Below are 12,744 nucleotides of genomic sequence, written 5' to 3'. Positions count from 1 at the left end.
GGCTGTGGGGCACCTCGAGGGCTGCAGGGTAAAGGAGGAGGAGGAGGAGAAGTACAGATAAAGCAGCTCAGAGCTGCTCCCTCACCTCCAGTTCCCCTTTCCTTCCCTTCCACAGAAGTGCTGAGTGCAGAGCTGAGCTGCCCTGGCAAAGAAAAGAGAAGAAAGGTTTTTCTTTCACTTTCCAAACACAAACACTTCACGTGGGACGGAAGGGAACATCCCTCTGCTCCTCTCCTCCAGCTGGGCTTTCTGCTCCCATTGTCCCCCCACAATGGGTGGTCATGTCCTCCATGGGCACCTGAATTGTGATCTGAATTGTGGTGGTTTGGGTGTCTGAGGTGGTTTGTCCTCCCATAATGAGGGTGAGGTTTCATTTGGGGAAGCACATCTTTTCTTAGAAATGAGAGCACTGTGACTGACTTAGCACAACTGTGATTTTCTGCAAACACAACTGTGTTTGGGGTGGTTGCATGCGAATGCTGGGGAAGGAGAAACAGTAATTCTGAATTAATGCACAAAGGGAGAAAATAGACTCCCTCAGAGGAAGCCCTGAGTTCACTGCAGCTGCCACACACTGGCAAAACTGATGCTGTGTCCCACAGGAAACATTTCAGTGTGGAGAACCTCCTGTTTGAAGAGATCGTACCTGTGCCTGTTGTGACACATGAGTGAGCCAAAGTGCTTGGGGGAGCACATCAATCCATTCTTTCTTTAGCAACATGTATGAAATAAATTGGGTTTTTCTCCCCCTGGTGTTGCATCATTTCCTATTTGGTGTCCAGATGGTGACAAATTACCAAACAGGGGAAAAAAAAATATCCATGTAGTATTTTGTATTTAAACATTACCTTCTTCTTTGGAATAAAGAGATCCAGTTTTATTCTGGCCATGATTCTCCACATTTATGTGCTGGCCCTTGTCTGCATCTGCTTGGCATTATCCTGGATTGGGTCTTTAACCTGCTATGAATCCAAAGAAATTATAGAGAATTGATGGGATCAGTGTGAATTTCCAGGGGTGTAGGCTAGTGCAGACTCCATCCTATTAATCTTATTGTGTTCTTTCTGTAAATAACAAGCTGGATTCAGCCCAACAAGAGTAAAACAAATTGGAAGCATTCATAAAGAGAAGTAAATGGCTTTAAGATGTAAGAATAACGTATTGGTGGGTTGTCTCCAAGAATCCACTTTTTAAAGGTACCAAAGCACACACAAAACTTTAGTTTAATGTGTTCTTAAGTGGCTTCTGTGTGGGGCTGGCTGCTGAAGCAGGGCCATGGGCATAAGACCTGCTTTCATGAAGGGATTATATAAAAAAGCAAAAACTGCAAGAAGGAGAAAAATGTTCAAGGGCAGCCAACCTGGAGGAAACAAATATAATTTAGTTGTGTGAAGTGTTTATAAATGCAGTTTATGAACATGTATGAAGGAGTAATTTTTTACTTTTCAGACTGCAACTGTAACACAGGAAATAAACAATTGCTTATTTGTCCTTCTCGGGGACTTTTAGAGAATACTTTCCAGTTTGGCTATGTATTTTGACCTGCTTTTTCCTGTTTAATAGCTTGTTATTCTGTTGATTATTTCAGATTAGCTTTTTGTGTGTGCTCTTCTTTATTTGTGATTGATAGGAAAACATTTACATGGTTTATGTGAAAATGGAAATTGATTTTAAATTTTGTTCAAAGTTTCAGACTTCTACATGCATGGGCTACCAAATCTGATCTATCAGTCTCACTCCTTGGTTTTCTTGCATCATCAGAATAAATGTGAAATGACACAGAATGCCTGGAATTGCAATAATGCAGTGAAACAGAACTGACTATCAAGCTTCATATATAGATTAGATTAATGCATACATCTAATTTGATATTTTACATTACTGAGCTAATATTTTACAGATGTAATGCCAAGTTGTTAAGTAAATGAAAATCACAGAGAGTCCAATTCTGAAAGGATTACTCAGGCAAAAATCCCTGCAGTCACAGGGAGTATTGCCTGAACGAAGTCTGCAAAATTAGAACTAGAGCCATATTCCCCAAACAGACAAGCAGATTTATCTGTGAGATCTGCCCAGGAGTTGAATTCTTGTAACAATGAAAGATATATAGGGAAAATGAGCAAGTAGGTAACCTGAAATATAAGGAGAGACTGATAAGATCTGAGCAAGCACTTGTGTGGTTGGTGATGTCAACAGGAGCCCAAGTTGTTTTAATAAACTTGTTCATAGTTGTCCTATAGTGTGTTTTATATACTGAAGTACATAGATCACGTAAGAGTTTAACAAGAAGAGGATTCATATTAAATTTGCACATAAAATACCTCCATGAAATATGTGAAATGCTTTTCTTTTTTTTATATGATTCCAATAAAACATCTATCATAAAACTCTGCCCTCCTGCTTCTTCACATCCAGTTTCAGCTGTTGCTTTGTGTTTAGACTTGGAGCTCATGACACTTGGCAGATATAATTGTGGGGCACTTCTAATTGGTGAGGAAAGACCCTGGCTCTGCTGGCTCACTGGGGGGGTATAAATCAGGAGGAACCCCACCAGAGCTGGTGAAATGTTGCATCTCTGCACGAGGCTGTGGGGCCAAGTGATATGAATGCTTGCAGCTCCTGTGGAACGTGCAGTCTCGTGGCTGTTTACAGCTGCTCAGGGTCTGCCCCACTGGCTGGGATGGAGCAAAGCCAGGGATGATTCCTGCCCTTTACCATGAGTTTTGCTCAGTGTTTTGCACTGTAAATTCTCCTGACTCTTGCTGCCAAGCTCGGCTCCCTCCTTCACAGTTTCATACTCCGAGTGTGAACTGATACTGGTGGAAATCCAAGGGTAAAAAAGTGGTGAGTATAAAGCACAAATCTGTAGCCTGGGATCTGAGAGGAACAGCTTGACCACAGAGGAAGTTATTTGCACAAAAAGTATTCAAACAGATACGCACGGTTTACATGTGTTTAGTAAATCTTGTCTGAAAACTAGAACCAGCTGTATGGTGTGTGGAGGCCCTGAGCCCAGCCCCTCCTGAGCACTGCTTTCTACATGTGGATGATACATTTCCAGTCACTTTTTCCATCTTTTCATTTGGGGACTGTTAGGGACTGAAACACGAGGAGAGTGATTTCCATCTCAGTCTGTGGTGCTTGTCAGCATCCTCAGGTATCTGTTCAGAACCCTCGGTTGGGGAAATATCCCCACCAAACCCTTCCCTCCTTCCTCCACCTGCAGCCCAGGTAGGGCACAGACCCCCTGTGGTAGCTCAGGGGCTTGAAAGGAGCTTTTCATGCCAGGCTTGCCATGATGCCAGGGCATTATCCTGCGTGACAGCAGCGAAATCGATGGAGCCACTCGGGTTCACTCCTAAATGAGAGATAAACCAGGCCTGAAAGCTAAATTTGCATGCCAGATTAAGAAAGTTGTAGATGCAAGCAAGATCTTTTTCCTTTTTTTCCCCCTTCTTTGTGTGTGTGTGTGTGTGTGTGTGTCTAACTATGCAACAAATTTTGTAGCTGAAATTTACATACTTCTTGATTCATGAAATTATGAGCAGCTGCTATTTTGCTACATTCTTAAATTGAAAAGGCAGCGAAGAAAAGAACAGACACATTAGGCAAACTCCATCTGCCCCTCATGTCTATCACTTCCCTTCACTCTCTCCTTTGCCAAACAGGATACAATGGCATAATCAGATGTCTTGGTTTGCCTGGGAGAGTCCCCAAATTCATATAGCTGTCGCCTAAGATGGGATTTTTGTTTTCCAGACAACCTCTTGACATGGTCTCTTGTTCCCCCCCTGAAACGTGGATACATATTTACAGAGGAAACAGCAGAGCACAAAAGAGCTACAGGGAGAGAATAACCTTCAAGATGGTTTACAGGCTTTTGGAGGTTCCTGGAAGTCTTCAGAGATCATCTTAGGGTCCTAAGGGTCACTGAGAATTAAGAAGCTTTCCTATTTTATTATTTTTTTCTCCCATCTTTTTATTCAAATTACAGCATGGAAAGATTTTGGGGTGAGAGGGTAAAATACAGGATTCATGAATATAACAAATGGGGTTCACTGCCACCCTTTGCCGTGAATCTGAGCAAATCCAATCCACAGGTAGCTCCATGCTTGGAGAGAGGAGCTCTCTTTGGAGATGAGAACTTCCATTCTAGAAGTCTGCCCTTACTTCACACCAAATGCCACTTTACAGATTACAACACTACATTTCATCACGATGCAAACGTTCTAATTTTCCAATTTTGAATTAAAAGATGGAAGCTCAAAATTTTAGACCTATTTAACACCTGGTTAAACACTTAACAAACTAGTAACAGCTGAGTGCATCCCTGTTAAGTGGAGTTTTTTCCTTTTTGTTGCCCCACTTAAGAAACAGTCATTGTCATTCAGTCTCATTAACATAAATAGGTTCCCTAGGAGATGTCCCATTAAAGTGGCCATCCCTATTAAGCATGTCCCAATTAAGTAGTGTTTATTGTATGGCAGGTTCCAGACCTCAAAGCAGAATAATTTTCAGTTCCTAGAGGGAAAAAAAATAAGTCAAAGAAATTACATATTTAAAAAAGGCTTAAATTGATACAAACTGATAAGAGCCCAAAAATGAAAAATGAGGGCTGACACTTCAGCCTTCTGTTTACCCTGTAATGCTGCTTTTCTGGTTTTGAGTTAAGAATGTAGCCTACACCCTAACTATGAATTTCTTGGCTTTGATTTGATTGTGTCATAACTTAATGTTTTATGACTTACAATCACATTAGTCATAGGAGTCACTCAAGTTTAGAGATGATGGAAAAGACATAGGGGATGGACAAATCCATACTGGGGAATAGTCTTGTGACTGAAGCAGTGGGCTGGGACCAAGCTCACTGTCCAGGCCTGTGCCAAACGGTTCTGCCTCACTGAGAGCACAACTGAGGCTCTGCTCACAGCACTATTTACATACCTGAACAGACATTTCAATATTATTTTGTGTGCTCCTGTGCATACATAATCTATTTTGCTCTTAATCAAGGTGGATTTAAGTCGGGGGCTTATTCAAGGTGTTAAGAGACGAGCTCTGGAAAATCTTCCTGCGTTGGCTGGGGATGATACAACTCAGTGTCTGCTGCCAAAGGCTACCCCTTATCCCCCAAATTATATTAGTGTCAGCCACTTCAGCATAAAACCCAGGTCTTTAGCACAAACCTGCCTTCAAAGAGCTGAAATTACCTGCCTTGATTTTGTCTCAAAGCAGGGGAAAAGTGAGCAGGTTCTCCTGTCTGTGCCGTGTGACCTCCAGCACAGAGACCGAGCAGAGGAGGAGGAGGAGGAGGAGGAGGAGGAGGAGGAGGAGGAAGAGGATTAGTGCCATCTTCAACAACTGAAGGGAGAGCAGCACATTTACACTTTCTGCCAGGGCGTTTGCACCTGCAGGAACAAGACATCTCTCGTGTAGCTTTATCCCAAATTAGACTACCTGTCCTTCCTCTGAGGAGAAGTTTGTACCTGGGTGGAGCTCAATAAATAAAGAAAATAATATTCATGTTCCAGGGCCGCAAACTGAAATCTCATCATGACAGGGCCTCCAGAATTTCCTCAGTACAGGTAAAAATGGAAATGCAACAAAGCTTGTCAGAAAATGGAATTTGATGTGTACAGAGAGATGACTTCTCTGCATCACCTTATTTTGGTGTTTCAGAGAAACAGACAGTTTGAGTCGTGCCAAGTTATTTTCTTTATTTAACAGAATCACAGAATCATTTAAGTTGGAAAAGAACTTTGAATCCAGGTGTAAACCCAACAGTGCCAAGCCCACCATTACACCATGTCCCTAAGCTCCATGCCTGGAAGCTTTCATGCTCCCCTGAAAAGCAATGTACGCCTGTTAAATACTTTTCCTTGCTCTCAATAGTCACTTTTTTTTAAAGGAATTATCCCTGGAGTACAGTTTCATATCAAAAGATGTGATTTGCACAATGGTACACAAGTGGTTCACACATTTTAATACACAGCCCACACTCTGAAGAACCTTAAGATTCCTTGCATTAAATAAGAGGCACAGTACTTCAAAATGAGGGTTTGTGAGTAGGTGGTAAACATTTTTCTGGGTCACTGAGTAGCAACTGGGTGCTTTGAAAGCATCTTGCAGGAGCCAGGTAAGCTGTGGTTGAGAGATGCAGGTGTCCTACTGTGGTCAAATCACAAAGACTTCTATCCTTAGGGCAGTAAAGCACTTACACCTGGTATCCTCATATCTTACTGCCAGTAAATAGGTGTAGAACAATGTGGCTTTGTAGTGCCCAGTAATAATATCAGGAGTTGGCAGCAAGAGGCTCGGAGTCTTTGCAGAGTTTGCTGGAGCCCAGCATCACTGTGAGCAGGAGAAATGGTTCAGTCAGTGCTCAGGGGTTCATCTCAGAGCCCAAAACCCTGGCTGGGTGTGAAACTCCAAAGCCTGCAAGGCCAGGGTGAGGATCAGCAGGGGAAGTTCTCTCTCACTCCTCAGGGTCTGGTTTGAGGACAGAGGCTGTGCTCACAGCTGTACCCATCTGCAGGGAGTGCAAAACCAAGCCCCAAAGAGCTGCTGCCCTGAAGACAACTTCAAACCCAGATCTGAGCTTGATGTTTTGGCTCCCCAATTCACCTGCTCTTTGTTAAACAGCAATGCTGTAACAGCACTAGCTAAGCTCCAAGTAGAAGTGGTGTCAGTATTTCTGGTGTGAGACCATTGCTGTGGGGTTTACAATTGTCCAGGACATCCAAAGCAGGAGCCCAGGGCAGCAGAGGAGAACTCCAAAGGGCCCTGGTGCAGAAAGGAAAGCCCAGCCATGTACCTGTGTGGCACTCAAGTGTATTCTTTCAGCTCTGACACAAATCAACTGCAGGGCACTTTGACACATCCCAGCCTTTCAGGGTGTATTTTTTGAGCTCAGCTCATTATCTGAGCCTCCATTCAGATGCTCTCAGCACAGATGCCTTCCTCATCAGCTCTGCACTAAAACATACAGTAAGTGAAATTCTGCCATATGTTAATACATATGTTTCAGTTTCAATAAGCATTTGATGCAGGGCTGTTTTTATTTTTTTTTCCCAGGCAACAGAAATTACAGAGTTTATACTATTACCTTCCCTCTTTATTTAAATGTACTAGTGAGCTTAAATAAACTAATTAAAGTAAGGTTAGCTACGTGCAGCATAACCTGTCACAATGGTGGAAACATGTATTGATTCTTAATGGTTCAGCATTTATCTGGTTGGTCCAAACCAGCTGGGGATGGCAGAGTCAAACTGTCTGAGACTCTCCGTGATGTTGTAAAATGATGGAGAGGCAGATAGCCTGGAGAAAAGGTGTAACCGGGATTTTCACTTCATCCCCACCTCAAATTTTCCCATCTGGCGTATCACAACATAATGATGTGAGTGATGTCACCAAACTGGGGGAGAGGATCTGAATGGGGCAGTTTTCTCCTTTACTGAACTTTGTAATCTGGCCACAAATTGTAATTAGCAAGTGTCTACAGTTTATTCCTGGCAGAGGCTCAGTCCGTTTTGCACGGGCTGGAATCAGTCTGTTTAGCCACGATGATTCTTTTTGTTTGTTTGTTTGCAAATAAACTCTTGGAAAGATCCTGGGCACATTATGAGATTTACAGATCAGTTGCTCTGCACAAGCACAGTGCTTTTACAGCAGTGCAATACCTCTGAGTAATGCTTTTGATTTAACTAGAGCTACCCTAGATTTGCACCATTGTAGGAGCCAGATTAGGCCCCATAACTCTTGCACACAGACTTGAAAGCATCCAAGCAGTTATGAATGAGAGCAGCATTTGCAAGATAGAACAAAGAAAAACCAGCCAAAAAAAATATCCAACTTACATCAGCTTTGCCTGCTGGATTCTTTGCTTTACAGCTAGAGAAATATCCAGGCAGACCCTCAGCTAGCAGAAGCTGGCACAGCTTTGTTAAAAATCAGTGGAGCTTTGCTGATTTATATCAGCTGAGAATCACTATCTGCCCCGATGACAAAATGAGGCATTGAAACAGAGTGGGAAGGCAATAGGGTTTATCTATGGTTACAGCATTAAAGCAGCATCATAAGATAAACTAATTCTGTGTAAAGCTTTCAAAAAAAAAATATAAGGAAAAAAAAGAAGGTGTCTGTGGGGCTACAGCACTGACTTGGCTTTCTCAGCGTTAGCTTCTGATCCCTGTGCCAAGACTGGCATCTTCCCTTCCCTCAACAAATCAGCTTTGCTGCTGCAAACTCTTCATTGACTGCCAGTGCTGTGCTCCCAATAATTTACCACGATTGGGAAACGTCTCTGCTTTTGCTCTGCACAAGAGAGTTTGCTCCTGCATGCCTGGATCTGTTCAGTTACTTACTTTATGAACTTTATTAAAAAGAATCAAAGGATTCTTTTGGGTTCATTTTTCATAAAATGTCTCAAGCGTTTGATAAATAAATAATCTTCTACTTAAAATGGGCATGAATTCCCTAAAGACTCAGCATTACAAGCAGGTAGGTGCCAAGCCCAGCTCTCCTCCAGGGGGATGTATATATCTATATACCTGTAATTATAGGCTGATAATTATATCATTCCCTCTATGTATATCATCATTTGTGAAGAACTCGGTAAGCTGGCAACACAGAAGGGCGGGACTGTATCATAAGCTAATAAAAAAAAAAGCAATTATATTTTCTTTCTGATCCAGTTCTCACCTACAGAGTGAGATTGGGGCATTGTGCAATAAGTGAGAAATGAGGAACCTCGGAACACTTGGAAGCAAGATAAGCATCCAAATGCCTGACTCTGTCATTCAGAGCTCAGCTGAACTGTTTCACTCAGGAAATTATGGGCTGCCATGGGAACAAAGGTCCCTTCCCAGATTACCAAAAGGAGTCTGAAGTGGGTCAGAAATGCTATAAGAATAGGCTTTCAAATGGCATTTTTATTATTTCCCAGGTTAATACATGTTTGAATCTAAGCACTGAAGCTAATGTGAGCAATGTCATTTCAGCTTTATGCAACTCCTCCCTGCTGTACATGCAGTTCACCCCCAAAATGAATCCTGGGAGAAGCTCTCTCCACAGTCCAGCCTGCATTCTCTCACCTCCTGTTTTATAATAACTTTGCAAACAGCTCAAATAGGGACAATTTGTCATGTGTGTTGATGCAGAACCCTGCAGAAGATGCTTTTAGAGCTGACATATCAGAAATCACAAAATTTTACATAAGCCTTAAAAATTCAATAAATTATGAACAAGTGCTTTTGTTTTCTAATTTATGGTGTTCATGCAAGTCTCTAATTCCTTTCCAAGATGCACAGCAGTGTGTCCTCAGTTGAACCCTCCTGTATACCCACTATCTTACCTCCAAATCCTTGGGATGGCTCATCCCCTGAAAAGCCTGGAAACAGAGCCCCAGTGCTGGGGTAGGATTGAGCCTCCAGTACCTAAACTAGAAATGGAACAAATCTGGGCATGTGGGAGATCATTGAGTTGTGCAGAATGGAAGCACCAAAGTTTCTAATTCTGGTGAATTATTGGTAGCACAGCACTGGCAGTCACTGCCAAAGTTGTGTTGATTTGTCAAAGGAGGAAGAGAAGCCAATCCTGGCAGAAGAATTCTGTGCCATGGAAAAGAGAGAAAGGCAGTGTTGTACTTTTACAGTCTGTCCTTAGAGCTCTAAGTGAAAGATAATTTTTTTTGGAGGTTCAAATACTGGGAGCACAGATTGCCAAATTCTCTGTACAATTTATTACAGCTTTCTGTCCCTGTGTCCCAGGCAGAAGTGCTTTACATGTGAAATGAAAATGACTGGAGTGGGACAAATGTAGATCCAAGCTCTCTGTTTGAAGCTGTGCTGGTTATCTCACTCCTAAGGTCCTACTCAGCAGAAACCAAATCAGTATCATCAGAGAGTTTATTTGCACTGGAGTCTCTGTGGCTGTTGCACACTCCTGAGAGGACTGTGGGATGCTTTTCCTATTGTGTCACTATTACTGTTTTGCCCTGCAACCAGAAAAATCATAAATGAAACGTGGCTCAATCCTAAAGGTTCTGCCTGTGGTTCAGCAGAGGGCATATCCTGAATTAACCACCCAAGGATCAGGAAGGCTCCTCATCAAATTATAGCTCCTCATCAACTCATGGCTGAGCATGTGCTTGTTGCTTTGCTGTCAGAAAAGTGGGTGATGGGAGGTTTGAATGGGGCTCAGATCAAGTCTCTGCTTTGGGTGATTTGTCTTCTATTCAAGAAGGTGCCAGAAGGGAGAATGCACAGAGAGAAGCAACAAAGGTGCCCAAATTTTGGAAGTGGTAGGACCCCCTCCCTCACACAGCTGTAGTCCATAACAAGCAGACAAGGATGACCCCAGCTGTACCTGCAAACAGGTTCTGAGTGTTTCACTCACCTTTGGAAAGGTTTCTCTCCCCAGTGAGCTGCCCATGTTCAGTTCATGCCTGTGTTTGTGGGCTCAGGCAGTGGTGTGTCTGAAAGGGAGCACTCAGCCACTCCTCAGTGCTGCAAAAGTGAAATGGGTCCATTTTCCCTGCCTTTGACAAAAATGATTGCCGTGCTTTTCTACACCTCACAGATAATTAATATATCAAAGGACTCTGAAAGCCTATACTTGGAAAATAAACAGTTCTCACTGAGGAATATGTCCACAGCCCTACAGGAAAAAAAAAAAAATCTTGTTTGGATAATATTAAAGTCTGAAGGACTGAAAGTTGGCTGTTGCATGCAATAGAGTAATTCAGTGACTGAGAGAAGTCTGTGTGATAATATCTGCTGAGAGTGGTGTACTGTCAATTCAGAGCACACCAGGATAGGTACTGAAGTGGGTTTTATTTGAAAGAGGGTTTTTTTTTACTCTTTGGGTCAATAACCCTAAGTTGGCCTAAAATAACTTAAAATCTTTCAAAGGAGTATGGTAGGCATGTACTTGTTACCCTCCCAGGAGTTAATATGATACTCGCTGAACAGGAGTTAAATACAGTGCTGGAACAGGGCTCACGTGTTCTTGTTCTATAAAACTCTGGTTTTTGCTCCCTCCCATCTACAGGGTAGTAGAAAATGCCACAGCAGCACTTTCCTAGTGTTCTATGGTCAAGGACACTAAATGTCTTCACAAGCAGGAATGAATATTGGCAAAAAAAGAACTCTGTAAAAAGGTTAGGAATTACTACGACAGTATAACACATGGGGAAACAAAAATCAGATTCAGTTGATTAGGAAATTTTGTGAAGTGTCCCAAGTTGTATTTATTTCTTTGTTCAAAGTAGATTAGATTAGTAGTATTCATTAGATTTTAAGAGATATTAAACAACCTAGAGCTCCTGTTGAGTTTATAGCAGTAATAATTCCTAGAAAAACGTATATAGTCACCATAAATGTGGAATATTAATGTGCTATTCTACTCTAGAAAAAACGGATAATACACATCCTAAAATACCAAAGTTTTGGGATATTTTTAGTAAAAAGACTAAAATTTGGCTGCAAAAATTGACTATTTTAGAGTCAGTGCAGCTCTGGAGAAGTGAGAGAACATTTGCACATCTCCTGTCTCACGAGCAAAATGATGAGTGCTCTCCTCAGGTACATCTGGTGCTTTTTAGTTTTCAGCTGTCCAAATTCAGTTAACCAAGCCTGGCATCATTCACCCCTTTATTAAATCACTTATTCAATGAAACTGTTTGAGGCAAATGAGCTTCCTTTGCATGGCACTAACAACTCAGCATTTCTAGCAGAAATAAAGGAGTGAGGAGTGAATAGCTGGAGAAATAACTGTGTTTTGTGCAAAGCTCTCTCTGCAATTCCCTCCTGCGGTGGTGGCAGGAGAGAACGATAGAAATCTATCTGCTCCCAAGGTGAATTGCTTGAGAATCTCATCTTAATAGGGTGGGGGCATTGCAGGATGGGGAAGGTGAGAAGTTTCTTGCATTTCTGAGGGCTAGTCTGGGCTAATTCCTCTATGCTTGTCGGGAGGTATCAATTCCTGAAAAGGGAGTTTCCTTTCTCTTTCCTATGACTCGTCAGGACGGTGCCTACACATTTAACAAATCTACATACGGGCTGACTTCCCCGCCTGCTTGGTGCCTACTGGCCCCACTCCCTTATCTAATCAAGGTTCAATCAAAGTTAATTAGGGATCTAGTTTTCTGTTCCTGCATTAGGCGTAAAGCAAAAGAAGCTCCTGGGCATATCTGATCAAGGAGCTGATCTGTGTTATAACTATGTAATAACTGGCACAACTGTGTAATTACAATACAGCCCTATCTCAGGTTACATCATTATCATTATGCTTAACACTGAAACAAAGTGTGGTTATCATGATTGGTGTCAACACTTTTGTGATGTGCCACCCAGGAAGGGGAGGATATACACATGTCACCCAAGCCCTGCTTGAGCCTGGAAAAAAGTTTGTTCCTGCAGACAGGGCATGAAGAGAAAAAGAAACGCACAGAACAGTGACTATTGGGGGTTAAATTTAACCTTCCTTTACCCTTCCTCTTCCCTCCCTCAGCCAAGAGTTTCACTTGTCAATGAGCACTTGACTCTGCAGTCACTGATAATAAAATGTAATCTACCTCTGGGTGTCTGTAGTCTATTTCCACAGGGGAGAGATCTGCAAACTTCCAAGAGCAGTGTTAACTCAAAGGCTTTGCACTGAGAATGTGTTTTTTAGTTCTATTTTTCTGCTTAAATGATAGTTTAATGAACTAATATGTATCCATAAATAGGAAATGCTGTGGAACTT

This window comes from Melospiza melodia, chromosome 21, assembly GCF_035770615.1.
Source record: "Melospiza melodia melodia isolate bMelMel2 chromosome 21, bMelMel2.pri, whole genome shotgun sequence".
Classification (NCBI taxonomy): domain Eukaryota; kingdom Metazoa; phylum Chordata; class Aves; order Passeriformes; family Passerellidae; genus Melospiza; species Melospiza melodia.
This window is presented reverse-complemented; position numbering follows the sequence as displayed.